This window comes from Oratosquilla oratoria, chromosome 9, assembly GCF_046742065.1.
Source record: "Oratosquilla oratoria isolate Oo_2021 chromosome 9, ASM4674206v1, whole genome shotgun sequence".
In the NCBI taxonomy this organism is placed as follows: domain Eukaryota; kingdom Metazoa; phylum Arthropoda; class Malacostraca; order Stomatopoda; family Squillidae; genus Oratosquilla; species Oratosquilla oratoria.
This window is the reverse complement of record NC_134785.1, coordinates 42,479,799-42,499,798: the sequence shown is the minus strand read 5'-3', so window position 1 is coordinate 42,499,798 and position 20,000 is coordinate 42,479,799. Positions and strand designations below refer to the sequence as shown.

General features: G+C 39.5%; 1 protein-coding gene across 6 annotated transcripts in view; it reads right to left on the bottom strand.

The window, feature by feature from the left end:
- Window positions 1-20,000, bottom strand: part of LOC143028346 (uncharacterized) — a 411,624-nt gene that overhangs the window by 31,228 nt on the left and 360,396 nt on the right. For 2 of the 6 annotated variants that reach the window (XM_076190287.1, XM_076190289.1), the window contains one exon: window positions 1-228. This exon is cut by the window's left edge and continues 1 nt beyond it. The exons of 2 other annotated variants lie outside the window; for them this stretch is intronic. The gene's annotated coding sequence lies outside the window, so the exon portion shown is untranslated. The remainder of the gene's footprint in view (window positions 229-20,000) is intronic. 2 more of the 6 variants (XM_076190288.1, XM_076190291.1) reach the window with 1 other exon arrangement.

The window sequence follows — 20,000 nt, the reverse complement described above, 5'->3', positions numbered from 1 at the left end:
TTCTACACCTGTCATTAGTAGCTTATTTTTATGACGTCACGAGAAGGAAGAATGACGTCAGTACCGTGACAAACGGGGTTAAACCAACGAGTGACGTCACAGTCTCGAGCAGTGACGTCACGGTTCTGATGACGTCACTATGCACTCTTGGTTCGTTGACGTCACAGCCTACCTAATGGTGATGTCATTCAGTCGTCAAGTTTCGAGACATGCACGGTCCATCAGTATCTGAAAGAAAAATATCAATTAGTTCATTTTATTTATTTGAATCTTAATTCATCAAAAGTTACTGATAATAAGAAATATGCGAAACTTAATTGTAAAATATAATTCATTTGAATTCAGAAAATGTTCTGTAGTCATTTCATTTATTGTGAATATTATTCTTCAAAGGTTATTGATAATAAGAAATATACGAAACTTAAATGTACAAAATCATTCATTTATTTTCATTGTGAACATTGTTTTTGAAATTTTATTGATATGTGAAACTTAAATGTAAAAATTTACTGATACCAATTTTCTTTTATAATGAATTTGTCATTGTAATGACGTCATGTCGCGTCACTGAACTGCACATGTTTTGTCATTTTCCGTAATCAACTTTATCTTGTGATTAGAGCAAACATTCCTTCAAATACAACTTCCGTATGATCTCAACACGACGAAGATTACCTGCCTATTCCGATAATTAACCAATATATTCATTGCTTTATCCCCAGAAAATTGTAGATCATATTGCGTGATTTTCTATCATACATACAATCTGAAATAAATATTTGATATGCAAGACTGGGATAAGGATATCATTTATCGTTATCAAAACCACTGCGTTCAATGGAAGATGTTTTCATTTTCTTTTTAATCAGATGTTGCTATTGATATTTGTTTTCTGATGATTTTGTTTAACATTTGATACAGGAAATGAAATATTACTTAAGGTAATTTTCATTTTTACATTTCTCGGGCTTCCACCAAATATTATTTTTTCATTATTTTTTAATTTCTCTTTCATATAAAAAAAAATGCAATTTAATACTTTCTGAGAACTACAAATAAAAAAAGAGCATCAATGAGTAAAAAAAAAAAAAATTATATAAACGCGGGTAGATTATCTTCCTTATTTCAGCTATAGCAATGGTGCAGCCCCATAGGCTGGCATTAGGTCAACCGGAATGGGTGTGTGATCTCCACTAAGAAATCAATATTCACAAATTTAATTAATTTAGCGTAAAGTCACACCATTTTCCATCCTAAATTAGAACGAATCACTTGTGTGTGCGCTTGCCATTCGTTTATTTATTTATCAAAAGAAAAAAAAATCATAAACTCTGTCCGGCCTTGGCGTAGTCACATGACACAAAAAAGAAGGAAAGGTTAGGTTGGCCCGGCACTGGACTAGGAATGGCTCCTGTATGAGGTCCTTGCTTGCTGAGGCAAATTCCTGTGGATTTATTTCACTCTCGGGGTCAGACCCCTCGTCTGAAGAGGGCGTGGCCGACGGCGACCCGCCCCCACAATCCGTTATGTTACGTTACAAACGAATGACCAGGAACGTTACGCGGCGCCACACACACACACACAGTTGCAAGTGACGCGTCACACACACTTCCAAGACCAGGTTATACAAATCAAGTGTAAATACATACATACATACATACATACATACATACATACATACATGCATACATACATACGCACATACATACATATGTATATACGTACATACATATATACATACATGTATATATACATAAATACATACATACATATGTACATACACATACACATATACATATGTATATACGAACATACATATATACGTATATATTTACATACATATACATGAGCACAAATACATATATATATATATATATATATATATATAAATGCATACATATATACATACATACATACATACATACATACATACATACACGAGAATATTTGAGTCCAGAAACCATGATGGTATGAGTAAAATGTACCGGATTCAAAAACAAGTACTATAATCCCGTACGTACATACATATATACGGTACATACATACCTACATACATTCATATATTTAAAAAAGTGGGCTCATGCACGTATATAAGGGGTGTTATGTCTGCTTATACATTAGTATTCATACATACACACATACACGCACGCACATACATACGCACACACACACATACACACATACACACACACATATATGTATAACACACGGCTCGGTGGCGGATTGGTAAAGCACTGGCCTCACAAGCCAGAGAACCGGGGTTCGATTCCCCGGTCGGGCGGAGATAAGTTGGGTTTGTCTCCTTTCACGTGTAGCCCCTGTTCACCTAGCAGCGAGTAGGTACGGGACGTTAGTCAAGGAGTTGTGACCTTGCTGTCCCGGTGTGTGGTGTGTGAGTGGTCTCAGACCTACCCAGAGATCGGCTAATAAGGAGCTCTGAGCTCACTGCCGTAGGGTGGTGTCTGGCTGTCTCGACAGAGACTGCAGCAGATCCGAGGTGAATACACACACATAAACACACATACACGCACGCACATTCATACATACACACACACACACACACACACACACACACATAAGATATATTTCTAATTTTCATCTTAAACTCCCCCCACCACCACCAAAAAAAAAAAAAAAAAAAAAAAAAAAAATCGAAATGCTTTATGGACGGACGGGTTATAAATGAAATGCCCTCAAAGGAGAAGAGCCATTGTGAGAGTTATCATCTTGGGATTGTGCTTGCCCAGGAGCACCCTCTCTCTGATGCGATGGCACTGACGGGGGGAGGGGGAGGGAGGGAGGGAGGGTCAGGAGGGGGAAGCAGGAAAAGGGGGTGAAGGGGAAGGAGGAAGTGGGTGAGGGGGGAGGGGGAAAGAGGAGGGGGAGGGGGAAAGAAAAAGGGGGAGGGAAAGCAAGGAGGAAGAATAATGGGAAAAGGGTAACGGGGGAAGGGGAAGGGGAGAGGGGGAAGGGGAAGGGGAGAGGGGGAGGGGCAAGGGAGATAGGGGAAGGGGAGAGGGGGAGGGGGCAAGGGGCAAAGGGGGAAGGGGAGAGGGGAAGGGTGGAGGGTGGAAGGGGAAAGGAGGAAGGGGCAAAGGGGAAGGGGTAACGGAGAAAGGGAAGAAGGCCGCAAGGGGGAAGGGAGAAGGGGAAAGGGGAAGGGGGAAGGGAAGAGGGGAAAGGGGAGAGAGGGAGGGGGCAAGGGGGAAGGGGGATGGGGAGAGGGAATGGGGCGTGGGGGAAGGGAAGAGAGGAAGGGGGTAAGGGGGAAGGGGTAACGAGGGAAGGGGGAAGGGAAGAGGGGAGAGGGGGCAAGGGGGAAGGGGTAACGGGGGGAAGGTGTAAGGGGAGAGGGGGAAAGGGAAATGCCTTCTTTGTATATTTTTTGAAGTCTGTAAGAATAGCCTAAGGGAGGACGAATGTATTCGCCCTGTTTTGTTGCTCAGTCTTAACAGTGTTACGGATGTAACGATGATGCCGTTACGTGTTTTTGTGACGCAATTTGTCGTCTCGTTTCCAGTCATTAAATCAAGATCTCGTACATGCATATCAAATGGAGGATATTATATATGAAACAATGATAGGGATACCTATGGAAAACAAAAATTGAATTCTAATTTTACCGTTAATGATATGAAGTATGAGTTTTGAAGTTGTCTCTCTGTTTACCAATATGAAAAAGCAAAAAAAATTAAGTTATCTATTATATATATATACATATATATATACAAATATATATATATATAAATAAATATATATATATATATATGTTGGTATGTATATATATATATATACATATGTATATATATACATATATATATATATATATATATATATATGTATGTATATATATATATACATATATATAAATATATATACATTTTTATACATATGCATATATATATACATATATATATATGTATATAAATATATATACATATATATATAAATATAATAATTTATATTATATATATATATATATATATATATATATATATACATATATATACATATATATGGGGGGACGGGGAGGGGGCTCGCCGAATTTATGAAGCAGCCTTGCTGTGGATGTGCTGTGTCCTGCGACACTGCTTCTGACCCAGGACAGTGGACAGGATGGAGGGATGACCCGTCATCCAGGAGGTGCCGAGATAAGAGGGAGGGAGGAGGGTGGAGCTGAGTGGAATATATGAAATGGAATGGGTGGGAGTGTTTTCTATGCCTTTTTCTTTTTTGGCTACCCCCCCCCGTGTAAGGGGGAAAAAGCCTTTGGTATATGTATGTATATATATATATATATATATATATATATATATATGTATATATGCTAATAAGAACACGAGTACGTGTGTTCACTTATGCAAAGTAGACCACTTGGAAAAAGAAACTAACGAAGCACTTGTTGCACTGAAGATGTAATATACGAAAGCGCTCTGCTTCGTTAGTTTCTTTTTCCAAGTGGTCTACTTTGCATATGTATATATGTATATATATATATATATATATATATATATATATATATATATATATATAATAATAGGTTTATTGAGATAGCAGTGATACACTGACAATAATACAATTGAGCACTTTTATGAGTAATATAGTAATTATTAGAGTGATATGCTTAGTCTAAAATTTATAATGGGTTTATTGTGCGGACAATGGATGGAATGGCACTGTTCTTGTATCGGTCAGTCCTTGGCGCTCTGATGGGCTTGATTTTGTTTGAATGCCGAGTTGCATGGCGGGTGGTTGTGGTGTTAGGTGGGAGGAAGTGACGGTGACGTGGGTGTAGCATTAGGTCCTGTCCAAACTTATTCAGTGCCTCACTGTGTTTGTCGGACAATCTTGGCAAGCTGAGGGTGGTGAGGGCGTGTTCGTATCCCTCATAGTGACTACCCAAGATTATTCTGCACGCTCTTCTTTGTACTTTCTCTAATTTGCTCCTCTGTGTGATGTTGAGTGATGATGACCAGGCTGGGGAGGCGTACATGAGGGTGGGGAGTACGAAGGTGGTTTAGACTCCCTTTAGATCTGGTGATGGGGTACCAAGGGACTTCAATCTGCGCAGCATGAAGAGTTTGTAAGAGGCTGTCCTGATGATGTTGTTGATGTGCTGGTTCCAGTTAAGGTGGTCGTCTATTGTGATGCCTAGTAGCTTGGCGGACTGGACCACCTGAAGGGAATGGGTTCCTAATGACAGTTGAGGTGGTGCCACCGCCTGTTTGGATGTACAAACATGCATGACCACGGTCTTGCTGTGGTTAACTGTCACATTGCTGCTCTCAGTCCACGTTTTGAGGTTGTCTAGGATGTTTTGTAGTGAAGAAAAGTTAGGCTGCCTGGTGTTGATGGGAATGCCAACTGTGCAGTCATCGACGTATTTCCATCTATGTTGGGTGTCCATTAATGCGTCATTTATGAGGATGAGGAAGCACAGTGGTCCCATCTTGGTCCCTTGAGGGACCCCACAGGTCAGGGGGAGGAGGGAGGATGTCGTTCCCTGATACCTCACTGCCTGTTGACGTCCGGTCAGGAAGTCGGCTAGCCATGCTACCAAGTGTGGTTGGATCCCCAGTTGTGTGGCTTTGGAGATGATAATGTTATGGTCAACAAGGTCAAACGCTTTCTTGAAGTCAATAAAGGTCAAGGCTAGAGAAGTATTGCGCTTGTCTAAGTGGCTGTGCAAGAAGTCCAGAAGATTAACAAGATAGTGAGTTGTGGAGGAGGATTTCATGTTGCCATACTGTTGTATATCGATTTGATCTTTAATTTTGTTGTATACTGAGTCAAAAACAAAACCCTCTCAGATAAGGCTTGGGATTGGGGTGATGGCAATAGGTCTAAGGTCGCTTAGTGACTGTGGGTTCGGACATTTGGGGATGGGAGTGATATATGAAATTTTCCAGTCACTGGGGCAGGAGTTTTGACTCAGTGAAGCATTAATTATGGAGGAAAGTGGGAGGGCAAGTTCTGGGGCAAATTCTTTGTAGATTTTGATAGGTAGATCAGAAGGTGTTGTAGATCTGTTATACTTTAATTTACTTAGTTTAGTGGCAACGTCAGCTTTCTGGACAGGGGCAGGGGGTGAGGGAGAGGGGAGGTAGGCAGGTAGGCCGGAAAAGTTAAGGGGGGTTAAGGTCTGGCAGATAGAGGCAAAGTGAGTATTAATCTCTTGAGCAGCTAAGTCAGGTGGTAAGTGTGAGGCGCAGGGCAGGTGAGAGGCTTGATTATTTTGCAGCCCGCAGAGAGCTTTGATCTTACTAAACCACTGACTGTTATTTTGTTGTTTGAGGTGTTCTACTTTATTAGGGTAGTATGAAGACTTTGCAATACTTATCTCCTTGATGACTTTAATTCTGAGGGACCTGAAGAGGGGTCGATCAGTGTAATATGCCCTGTTGCGTTGTTTAATGAGACGCTTAATACGGGGCGTCATCCATGGGGCGTCTGATCGGTTCACGGAGAAGTCCTTGACCGGGGAAAAAAAGTGGAAAGCTTCAGTAGTGGTTGTTGAGTAGTTTCTCCACTTGGTTTCCACGTCCTCGGCTTCCAGAACCTCCGTCCAGGGATACTCCACTATCCACCTCCCAAACTCCCTCATGGCAGAGTCAGGCATGGGGCGGTGGTGTCGAGTGACCTTAGTTCTACGGATGGCATTGCTGGGTGCTGGCGACCACTGGATGGTGATGTTGGTACTCCTGCCGATGGGGGGGAGAGGTCTGGGAGGGGAGTACTGCTGAGCCATGTCGGTCATGATAAGGTCGAGAGTAGTTTGCTTGTGGGTGGGGAAGTTCACCACCTGAGTAAGACTTAATTGATAAAGAATCTCACTTGTGTCTACCCGATTAAAGTCCCCACAAATGACCAGCTTTGCAGCGGGGTATTTCAATCGTAGGGAGTCAGCGGTCTCAATAATGTGATCGGAAAGGAGAGCGGCGGTGTGTGCACGTGGAGGATGATAGACCACACACATAATAATGGACGCGGTGTGGCGGGGGTGAAGGCGGGGGTTAATCCTCACCCACAGAACCTCAACTCCCTCGGGAATATCAACCCTGAGGTGTGAGGGGTTGAGGTCCGCACGACAGAACAACGCTACACCACCACCAACACGATTCACTCTGAGGTGGTGAAATAGTACAAAGTTTTCAATATTACACATTTCAGGCACAATTTGCCACGCTTCAGTAATTGCCATCATGTCACATCCTGTAGAACGTACTGTTTTGATCACTTCCTCCATTTTGTTGGTTAAGGAGGTAACGTTAGACAGCAGGAGGGAGGGTAGGCTGTACCAAACGCGTGGCACTTCACTGAAAATGTGAGATCTCGGCTCAACCTTTTTTCTGTGTTTTTTTTGTTTTTTTTTGCACTTTTTATGGTTGTAATTACAGGCACTGTTCGTGTAATTTTTCTACCACCTTGTCGGCCACGACTTCGGAGGAGTTCCATGATTTTCAGGCGCTGAATCACTGAATTCGGAGGATAACCACACCCTCGTTTTAACGCGTAAAGATCACTGGGTCGGTATCTCTGACGAGGGGATTTATATGGTAATACTGGTCAGCACATTGTTACCGCGCATAAACTAGGAGAAAAATAAATAGCAAGAAAAGGGTCAACAAGCTGACCCAGGCAGCTACAGAGCGCCCTGTTGCACCTCAGACAGGAGGTCACAGACCTGCCACGTCCGTCCACCACCACTGTCACCTGTGTGTGTGTGTGTGTGTGTGTGTGTGTGTGTGTGTGTGTGTGTGTGTATAAATATATATGTATGTATATATATATATATATATATATATATACATATGTGTATATATATATATGTATATATATATTATATATAAATGTATATATATGTATATATGTATATATATATACATATACATATATAATTTATATATATATATATATATATATACAGTATATATATACAGACATGACAGAATTGAATAGATACCAAGAAAAATGTATTTCTGTTCTTATTTAATAATTAATATATTTCAAATTAACCTAATATATTGTATTTACCTAGATTTATGTTTCAGATTACATACAAGATTAATCAAACATGCCACAAACCAAAGGGGCAGTATACCTATCTGAATCTCAGCGAGGTCGAATTGTGGGTCAACATGAAAGTGGACTTAGTCAACCCAAAATATCTGAAAATTTGTCAATACCCCTTTCTACTGTTAATAGAGGCATCATACAATTCACCAGAGAGGGCAAGAAGGGCACAAAACCTCATTCAAAATAATCTTGCGTCTTGTCAAAAGAAATGTCGAAGAGGATCCACGTTGCAAGGCCTCTGACATAGCAGCACAAGCTGATGTCAGTCTCAGAACAGCTGTCAGGTATCTCCACAAGCTGGGTTACTATGGCAGATCTGCAAGAAGGAAACCACTCCTCTGTCCAGCTAATATCAAGCGCAGAAATGATTGGGCTGTTGAGATGGTGGAGAGAACTGTGGCCTTTTGGAGCACCGTTATTTTCTCTGATGAGTCACGATTCGCAATGGTTTCTGATAGTGGAAGAATGTGTGTCTGAAGACTGTAGTAAAGAGTTTTACCCCAAAAAGACTGCAAGCAACAGTGAAGCATGGGGCATTTCAATAATGGTGTGGGGTACAATTTGGAGTAATGGTTGATCAGAGATTGTGGAGTGTCAAGGAAATATCAATTCAGGCAAATATGTTTCTATATTAAAGGAAGGACTCATTCCAATATTCTCCAGTAGTAGAATGAGTAAAAATGTCTTCATATTTATGGAAGATGGAGCTCCTTGTCACACTGCTCAAGCAGCACAAAACTGGTTGAGCCAAAATGAGCTCAGGAAACTTCCATGGCCAAGTCAGTCTCCGGATATGAACCCTATTGAATACCTCTGGGGAATATTAGACCGACAACTTCGCATAAAAGAACAGGAAGCCATCTTCATTTAGTTTCAATGAACAATAGTTTCGACAAAATGAAGGTTTTCCTATGGGTTGACCATTGAGTGCTGTGGCGGCTTCGTTGTTTATGGAGACTCTAGAAAAGAATCATAACAGTAAGATAATCGATAGTGATTCAATGTGGTATCGTTACGTCGACGACTGTCTAATCGTTACACACAAAGAATCAAATACGGACCTTCTACTACAAAAGCTGAATGAAGTCCATAACAAAATACAGTTCACCAGAGAAAAAGAAATAGGCGGCTCTTTACCATTTCTCGATACGGTCATCATGAGAACTGATAAGAATGTGAAATTCAAAGTATACAGGAAACCTACAAATGAGGATGATTTCATTCACTTCCTAAGTGCGCATGACAGAAAAACAAAAACGGGTGTAGTAATAGAATTCTTTCTACAAGCTCTAAGAATATGTAGCCCAGAATTCAATAATGTGACTGACGCGTTCACAAAAATTGGTTACCCAAAAGGTTTATTAACGTCTTTACTAACTAAAGCTAAAACGATCAGAGAAAGAAATGGAAAAGAAAAAAACAAATTGAACAATCGTTACCTAGTAGTCACTCTTGCCAAATTCAGACAAGTTAGGACTAGCATAAAGATCCTCTGGCTTAACCACCGTGAATGACGCAGGTAAGAAGATAGGTGACTTGATGAAAAACAAAAAGAAAGATCAATATGACAACGGAAGTATTGTGTATAAAATTCCATGTAGTGGTTGTGAACATTCTTACTTTGGAGAAACACACAGAGGGTTAGAGAAAAGGCTCAGCGAACACAGAGCAGATGTCAGATACCATCGCGACACTAGTGCATTAATTAATCACATTAAAGAAAAGAGACATTTACCGAAATGGGAGGCAGCAGAAACACTAGAAGAAAGCTTAACCAGACAGAAAAGGAAAGTACTTGAAGCACTGTATATTGCTACCAACGGAAATACAAATCAATCAAAGAACGGGTGGATAAAAACCACCGCAACTATAGAAACAGCAACTGGGACAATACGCTACCGGAGTAGAAACAAAAACCCCTCAGTAACGACCAATAGGACAAAATCCCCAATATACAGAGACGACCCTGGGTGAGCTCTCCGAAGCTCCTCACAGTGCCCCGTATATATATGTTTGCCTTGTTTTTTTCCTTTACACATTATTTTTCTGAAGAAGCCTATTTGTGCGAAATAAACTTGGATTCTGATTTATGTCTTCCTCACCCACCTTTACTAACCTGTCACAATGCCTCAACGTATGTATATATATATATATACATATATATATATAATGAATATATATATATATATATATATATGTATGTATGTATTGAATTATGAAAGACAAATGAGTGGAAGGACGGTGAGCTAAACACAGAGAACAGTTGAAGTTTTATTCACTGACGTTTCGTCCTTACCAGGACATTTTCAAAGTACATACAGTCTCAGAAAATGAACAGCTTATATAATTCATCCTTGCCGTATTCCTCTCCCTCCATACTCTCATCCGTTCTCAACCCTTCTAATGTGGCTCCGACCATGCCGCTTCTCCCTCCGTTCTCAATCGTCCTTTTTACCTCCTTGATAATTAGAGTGCCTGTTGCTCCTGCTAATTTTATAAACCCTTCCCTATGGTTGATGCAGGGGTGGGAAGTAATGTAGGCTGCCTCCACTATTTTTCTTTTCTTTTTTTCTCTAGACCTTTGTGGAGCACCTCTATCTTGTTCCAATCTGGAAGATGACCACATTGGTCTAAATGAACTACTAGCGAGTTGGAGTTTCTGTGAGCTCTGACGTTATTTTTGTGTTCATATGTCCGCAGCTCCACAGATCTTTCCGTCTCTCCATAATATCCTAACGGACAACCACCACATGGTATATTGTAGATCGCGCCTTTCTCCATACCTTTTTCTGACTTTATTTTTATTCTTGACAACCTCTGCTAATTTCGTACCCGTGGAGAAAGCAAAGCTCACACCCGCTTTTGTGAGAATATGCCCCAGCTCCTCCACGTACTTCGAGTTGGGACATATTCTCACATATATAATGTATATAAATAAATGCATATATATATATATATATATATATATATATATATATATATATATATTATACACACACTGTACACAGATATTAATCTTTTTCAACCATATTAATTTTTCACTTTAATTCCATGTCATTAAAATCAAGAATGGCAAGGAGTTCGACGGAAACATTTACGGAAATTGATACGTAGTGAAGCCAAGGACTCGAACCCAGCTCAGACGTAACAAGTGAACATATATATGTATATATTTATGGATATATATATATATGTATATATATATATATATATATATATATGTGTGTGTGTGTGTGTGTGTGTGTGTGTGTGTGTGTGTGTGTGTGTGTGTGTGCGCGTGTGTGTGTGTGTGTGTGTGTGTGTATAAATGTATGTATATATAATATATATATATATATACATATACATATGCACACACATATATATATACATATATACATACATATATATTATATATATATATTTACATATATATATACATGTATATATATATATATGTATATAGATATATATATATATATATACATGTATACATATATATATATATATATACATATGTATATATATTATATATATACATACATATGTATGTATGTATATGTATATATATATGTATATATACCTATATCTATATATATGTATATATATATACATATATATATATATAATATACATATAATATGTATATATATATATATGTATATAAGCTGAAGTTTACTGAAGAAGATCGATCGGTCGAAACGTATAAGCAATAAAGGAGTTCCAGCCAATCTTTGCTTGTTCTCCCTTCCTCCACATTCTCAAAGGATTACAAAGGCAAAGCATGCCGACAGGAGACCTTTTGATCCATATCTAGGTCGGATGCAAAAAAAAAAAAAAAAAAAAAAAAAAAAAAAAAAAAAAAAAAAAAAAAAAAAAAAAAAAAAAAAAAAAAAAAAAAAAAAAAAAAAAAAAAAAAAAAAAAAAAAAAAATCATATTAATAATAAATTAAAACTATAACAATGTAAATAACAATTAAAATACATAAATAAATGCATTGGTATAGTTGAATAACAAACAAACAGGTAATAGTAAATGATAATAAATTGACATATAACTAATAATAAATGAAAATCAGACAGACAAATTATAACAAAACAAAAACAAATAATATAACATAAATTATTATAATTACAGCATCTTACTTAGGTATTTATCTAAATGATTCTTAAAGCTTCGAACTGAACTACATTGCACTACCTGTGCAGGAAGTTTATTCCATTCATTAACTACACGGTTGGCAAAGTTGTTTCTACCATCCAAATTGAATCTATTTCCGGACAGTTTGAGACCATTGTTTCTTGTCTGATTCTCATTCAATGTGAAAATTTGGTCACTTTTGATGTTGTCAATTCCCTTTAAAAAACTTAAAGACCTGTATAAAGTCACCTCTGAGTCTACGCTTTTTTTAGGAAAACAGATTTATGTGCTAAGTCGATTTTCGTATGATTTATTTTTGATATTTGGAATCAGTGCTCGCCGTTGTACCTTTTCCAGTCTGTCAATGTCTTTAATGAGATTCGGTGACCATACGGAAACAGCATATTCCAAATGTGGACGAACTAACGATTTATATAGCTTGTTAATGAGTGATGGACTTTTGAAATCAAAAGATCGCGCAATCAATCCCAGAATCTTATTTGCTTTCTCAGAGGCTGAAATACACTGCTTGGATGATTTGAGGTCGTTACTGATAATTACGCCGAGATCTTTTTCACTATCCACTTTTGTTAACGAATTTCCAAATAACTTGTAATCGTACTTACTGTTATTTTTACCTATGTGCATTACCTTGCATTTACTTGTGTTAAATTTCATTAGCCACTTTTCAGACCATTGCTGTAATTGATCTAAATCTTCTTGAATATCTAATTGGTTTGAGTGATCATTTGCCACTCCGCACAGTTTTGTATCATCAGCAAATTTGGAAACAGTAGATTTTAGTCCATTGTCTATATCATTTATATATACTATGAATAGAAGTGGCCCAAGAACGGAACCCTGAGGAACTCCACTTGCAACATTTTTCCATCCAGAAGTTTTTCCATTTAAAACAACTCTCTGTTTTCGACCTTTCAACCAATTACTAGTCCAACCTAATAGGCTACCACTTATTCCATGCAAAGCTAATTTAGTAAGTAGTCTTTCGTGTGGGACGGTATCAAAAGCTTTTGCAAAGTCTAGATATATTAAATCTATATTGTTTCTTTTGTCATAATTCGAGATAACTGTGTTGTAGAATTCGAGTAAGTTAGTCACGCAAGAACGTTTCCGTCTGAAACCATGCTGGCTATCATTTATCAAACGGTTACTTTCTAAATGATATTCGATATCATCTCTGATGATAGTTTCCATTATTTTTCCTACGATCGAAGTCAAACTTATAGGCCTATAGTTATTTGGTTTCTTTTTGTCACCTTTTTTGAATATGGGAGTAACGTTAGCTAGCTTCCATTCTCTTGGGACATCTCCGGATATGATGGATTTCTTGAAAATAATTTCTAATGGAACAACAATCTCATTTTTCATTTCCTTTAAGATTCTTGGATGCCAACCGTCAGGCCCTGGTGTTTTGTTAACTTTGAGTTTGTCTATACACCTTTTAATTTTTTCTTTTGTTATATTTACCGTAGTGAGTAAGTTTACCCCAGACTTTTCACAGGTTTCAGTTTGGAATTCACTTTGAGGTGTTTCGTTTACGAATACCGAGCTAAAATAATTGTTTAAGAGATTACACATTCCTTCATTTGAATATTCAAGTTGACCGTCAGCAGATAATAGTGGACCAATGTGATTCCTAACAACCTTTTTATCTCTAATGTAACTATAGAATTCTTTGGGATTCTCTTTGGATTTCTCAGCGATGTTCATTTCGTATTGTCGTTTTCTTTTTCTTATTGTCTTTTTTAAATCTCTCTGTATTGATACATAACTTTCATAGTCATTAGATGCACCCGAGCACTTATATTTCTTATAAGCCTGTCTCTTTTTAGCAATACTTTTTTCAGTTTCTTTGTCGAGCCACTTTGGGCGAGCCTGATTTGGGGGACGTCTGTCCTTAAAAGGAATGTAAGTTTGAATCATCTTAGTGAGCGTATTTTTTATATATATATATATATATATATATATATATATATAATATATATATATATATATATAACATGAATATATGTATATGTGTAATGATATATATATATATATACATGTATATATATACATATATATACATATATATATATATATATATATATATATATATATATATATATATATATATATATATATATATCTTGAAACCAAAATTGTTTAATATCATGATGAAATTCTTTTCATTCTCAAGTCATAGGCTTGAGGCGCCATCATATGCTCGACTCGTGATGAGAACTCAGAGGTCATATGTTAAGATTCATTTTCTTGGATGACGTACTCCACCCGTGATCAACTGCTATGACCCTCCCGGATGAGAGCTTATATATTTTGATCATTGACTAATATTTCGACCTTAGTGTACATACACACATACACACACACACACACACACACACACACACACACACACACACAAACACACGCACACACGCACACACACACACACACACGCACACACACACAAAATAGAACTATCCCCTTTGCTCAAAGGGACAGTAACAGTTTGTATGGCATAAACGTAGCGCGAACTGTACTGGAACATGGTAACCCAAGTTGCTAACCACTAAACCAGCAAGCTGTGTGCACATCTGTTTGTGTACATGTGTGTGGACGTGTGTATGTGTGAGAGAGGGAATACATGGATATCTAGAAAAAAATAAAAAAAAGAGCAAGGGAAGGAGTATAAGAGAGGGAGGTGGAAAAAGAGGAGGAGGAAGAGATGGAGGAAGGGAAAAAGGAGGAAGAGGAAGAAAAGAAGAAGGAAGGGGAGGAAAAGAAGTAAAATGAGGAAAAAGAGGAAGAGGTGGAAGAAAATAAAGAAAACGAAGAAAAAGGAAAAAGCAAAGGAGTACGAGGGGGAGAAAGAGGAAGAGGAGGAGGAGAAGGGGAGGAGGTGGAGGTGGAGGAGGAGGAGGAGGAAAAGGAGGAGCAAAAACAGGAGGAGGAGGAGGAGGAGGACGAGAAGAGGGAAGAAGAGGAGGAAAAAGAGGAAGAGGAGGAGGAGGAGAGGAGGGGAGGAGGTGGAGGTGGAAGAGGAGGAGGAGGAAAAGGAGGACCAAAAACAGGAGGAAGAGGAGAGGGAAGAAGAGGAGGAAAAAGAGGAAGAGGAGGAGGAGGTTTGAGGTTTAAACGCCATAAATTACACGGAGAGAGAGAGACATGATGGGGGTGGGGGGGGGGCAAAGAGACCGGAAGGCGGCGTGGACATTCCTTTGCGTTTTAAATTTTGCTTTTCTCTCTAGTCTTCGCTCATTTCATATATCTTCGTTTGCCTTACTTCCTTTTTCGTTCTCTTCTCGTATACAACGAAGACCAAAACGTTGATAATTGTGGGGCCGTTCTTATTGTGGACGTCTGAACATAAAATTTCGAGAATTTGACAAACCGAACGAATAGATATGACACAGGCTATGAGCTTCACAAACACACAAAAAAGGAAAAAGAAAGAAAATGGAAGGGTGGTATTTGTCCAAGTATATAAAAGAAATAAGAAAAATTGCGAACAAAGGGGGGAGAGAAAGAGAGAGAAAGAGAGAGAGAGAGAGAGAGAGAGAGAGAGAGAGAGAGAGAGAGAGAGAGAAAGACGGGGGGGGGGTGGCAAGGAAGGAGAGTGATGAGGCAAAGGAGTTTTTTTTTTTTCTTTTTTGTCTCCCCACAATAGTTGCCATTTTGAAAATCGAGTCCAATTATTTGAGTAATTTGTGGAACAAATCTGTGTTCGAAAATTAAAACAGTTTGTCAAAATGAATTGCCCACAATTTCGGAGTTTTCGTTTGCTTTTTTTTTTTTTTAAAGAAGTGAGACCTAAAATTAGTTTCCGAACTTTATATTGTTTTGGTCTTTGTGTTATCTATTGACCTATTTACTTATTTCTTTATATATTTATTTATTTGTTTATCTATTTTTGAGTATAAAGACATTCGCCCATATAAACGTTCACACACACACATACATACAGACATACACACAAACACGGACACACACACAGACAAACAGACAGACACACACACACACACACACACACACACTCCCTAATCTCGTACCTCTTCCTCTCCCTTTCCCCTAAAACCCTCCTTCCCTCACCCATCTCTTCCGCTTTCCCCCTTTCCATCTCTACCCCCACTAGCCCATCTCATCCCCCATCCTCCAGCTCCTCCCCATTCCTACCCTTCCCCCGCCCCCATCTCCCACTCCACCCTCTCCTCACCCCTATTCTCCAGCCCACCACCATGTACTCCTCACCCTTCCCTCTCCCCCTCCCCATCTCCCACTCCCCCATCTTCCAGACCCACCATGTCCCCATCCAACCCTTCCCCCTTTCCACTCCCCTTCTCCATTCTCCAATACCCCCCATTCCCCCACCCCCATCCTCCAGCACCTCCCCCATTCTCCCATCCCCATCCTCCAGGAACTCCCCCATTCCCCCACCCCCATCCCCCGTCCCCCTCAGACAACGTCACATGAATCAAGGCCATCAGCTCATCCTTGAGGTCATCTGGAACTTAAGTCCTCCTCTTCTTCTTCTTACTCTTCCTCCACTTCCACCTTTCCTCCTCCGCCTCTTCCACCACCACCCTTCCTCCTCCTCCTCCTCCTCCTCCTCCACCCTTCCTTCTCCTCCTCCTCCTCCACCCTTCCTTCTCCTCCTCCTCCTCCACCACCTTTCCTCCTCCTCCTCCTCCTCCTCCTATTCCTCCTTTATTATCGTTCCTCTATCTTCTTATCCTTCTTCTCTTACTTGTCTTTTCTCACCTGCTCCTCCTCTTGCTCCTCCTCCTCTTCCTCCTCATTTTTCTCCTCCTCTTCGACCACATTGTCACTCGTCTCTATCGACTTTCCCTCCTCCTCCTCCTCCTCCTCCTCTTCTTGAACAACGTTGTCACTTACCCGTATCGCTTCCATCTCCTCCCTGTCCCCTCCCCTTCTATCTCCCACTCCAGGTGTCCTCCTCTCTTGTGGGTTGTCTTCTTTAACGCGGAAGAGGAGGAGGAGGAGGAGGAGAAGGAGGAGGAGGAGGAGGAGAAGGAGGAGGAAGAGGGAGACTGGCCCGGCACCTTCGCGCCTGCAAATCAATGACCGCACTCTTCTTCTTCCTCCTCCTCCTCCTCCCTCCACACTTGTCTCACTTCATATATTATTCCTATAATTTCCTGGTAATTTATTTCTTATTTCCGTCCCTTCCTTCGTCCCTTCCTTCCTTCCTTGGCTTATTACTTCTCTCCCTCCGCTTTCTTATCGATTTACCTCATGACCTCTTGTTATCCTCATCCACTACTTCCTTGCTCTCCCTTCTTCTTCTTCTTCTTCTTCTTCTTCTTCTTCTTCTCTTTCTTCTCTTCTTCTTCTTCTTCTTCTTCTTCTTCTTCTTCTTCTCCTCCTCCTCCACCTCTCCCTCCCTCCCTCTCCCTTCACCTTCGTAGTTTTACTCCCAGCTCCCTCTGCCCTCCTCCCCTATCTTCCTCCCCTAACCTCGTCCCCAGCCCACCTCCCCTACCCTCCTCCCCTACCCTCCTCCCCTACCCTCCTCCCCTGATCTCCTCCCCTACCCTCGTCCCCTGCCCACCTCCCCTACCCTCCCCCCTATCTTCCTCCCCTACCCTCATCCCCTTTTCCTTCTCTTCTTTCTCCCTGTCCTTTTCCACGCTTCCTTTACACCTCCACCTCCTCCCTCCACTCCTTCCCTCCATTTACCCCTCCACTCCCTCCTTCCCTCCATTTACCCCTCCACTCCCTCCTTCCCTCCATTCATATAGCCTCCCCATTCTCTTATTAACCTCCCTCTACCTTCTACTCCATCTCACAACCTCCCTTCTTCCTCTTCTTCTCCTCCATTTACCACCTCCCTCTCTTCCTTTTCCTCTTCCTCTTTCTTTCCTTCCTCCTTCCTCCTCCACCTACCACCTCCCCTTCTTCCCTTCCTCTTCCTCCCTCCCTCCTTCATTTACCACCTCCCCCTCTTCCTCTTCCTCGTCCTCCCTCCCGCCCTACCTCCCTCCATCTACCACCTCCCCATCCTCCTCCTCCTCCTCCTCCTCCTCCTCCCTCCACAGAAATCCAGACAGCTTAACCTGGCTGCGGTGACCTGTGTACGCTTTGTGTACATAATGGAAAGCTACATTTTGTGTACACGTTTTGACATGTGTACATATATTCATATACAACAAATCAAAAAAGACTGGATTTCTTAAAGGATGTGGAGAAATATAGTTTTCTATACGGATGCAAGAATACTTGGAATAACCTAGAGCATAATTATATAACCTATTATATAAAATATAACAGAACTTTCAACAAATAATTTATATACATATTACAATTTATAATACTAGATAATAAGGCGATAGAGGCCAAGCTGGGATAAAACAACCCTCCAGCAGACTTAAAAAAAAAAGAGAGATAGATAGATATATAAGAGAGAGAGAGAGAGAGAGAGAGAGAGAGAGAGAGAGAGAGAGAGAGAGACGACCTCCGGTGGCGTTGACTCAGGTCACTCTGTGACCTTAGGTTGTGGTCAACCCAGGTCAGGGTTGGAATAGGAAGTTTTGTTGTTATTTATTCCAGCTCTCTTGTTTCCTCTTTCGAGTGGGTTCTTTGACAACCTGTAGGTGTTGTTGATAATTGTGAAAATAGGTTGTAGGTGTCGTCCATCCAATCTCACAGAACAACTATATTGGTAATATATATATATATATATATATATATATATATACATATATATATATAATATATATATATATATATGTATATATATACATATATATATAATATACATATATATATACATATATATATAATATATATATATATATATATATATATATATATATATATATATGTGCAGAAAAAAACACTGGGAAATAAGAAGCTTAGTCCGAACGTTTTCGTCTATTTAAGACATTATCAAGGAATACACAGTTACAAAGACATAGGTGGATATATAAAGTAGAAGACAAGCTAGAAACATGGGAAGGACACACAAGATCCTTCATAATCAGGTTGAGACGTATATCCACGTATGTCTCTGTAACTGTGTATTCCTTGATAATGTCTTAAATAGACGAGAACGTTCGGACAAGTGTCTTATTTCCCAGTGGTTTTATCTGCAACTTAGTTTCACGTGTGCTTAGTGAATTACTGCAATATATATATATATATATATATATATGTATATATATGTATATATATATATGTATATATATACATATATATATATATATATATATATAAGCTCAAATGATGTAAACATAATGACATTAAGATTACGCAAATAAGGGAGCGCGTGTGTGTATATATATAAATGATACAGAAAAACATCTAAATAACTTCAGAAAACAAGTGAACACATGTTCACAACGTCAATAAATAAGAACAAATGACATGAAGGGGAAATTGAAATCTATGCATAACAAACAGGGAGGCAATCTAAATTAAGGGGAGAAAAAATCTCAAATAAACAATCTGAACATGAAAGCTAGAACCAACACACACACACACACACACACATAATCCATGAAGACCGTGAACAGGGACATGCAGACGATGTAAACAGACGGATAGAAGCGCTGGGGACGACGTGATGTAAATGGAATGGGGAGTCTTTCTTGGCGAGGCAATCAACAGGACAATAATTAGACCCTGAGGACCCCGGCCTCCCAGGGCGCGGCGGATCTATTGTCCTTTGAACGACAGGTGACCTCATCACGGTCCTACAGTCCTTAACATATACCGTACATATATGTATATATATACATATATATATATATATATATATATATATATATATGTATACATATAT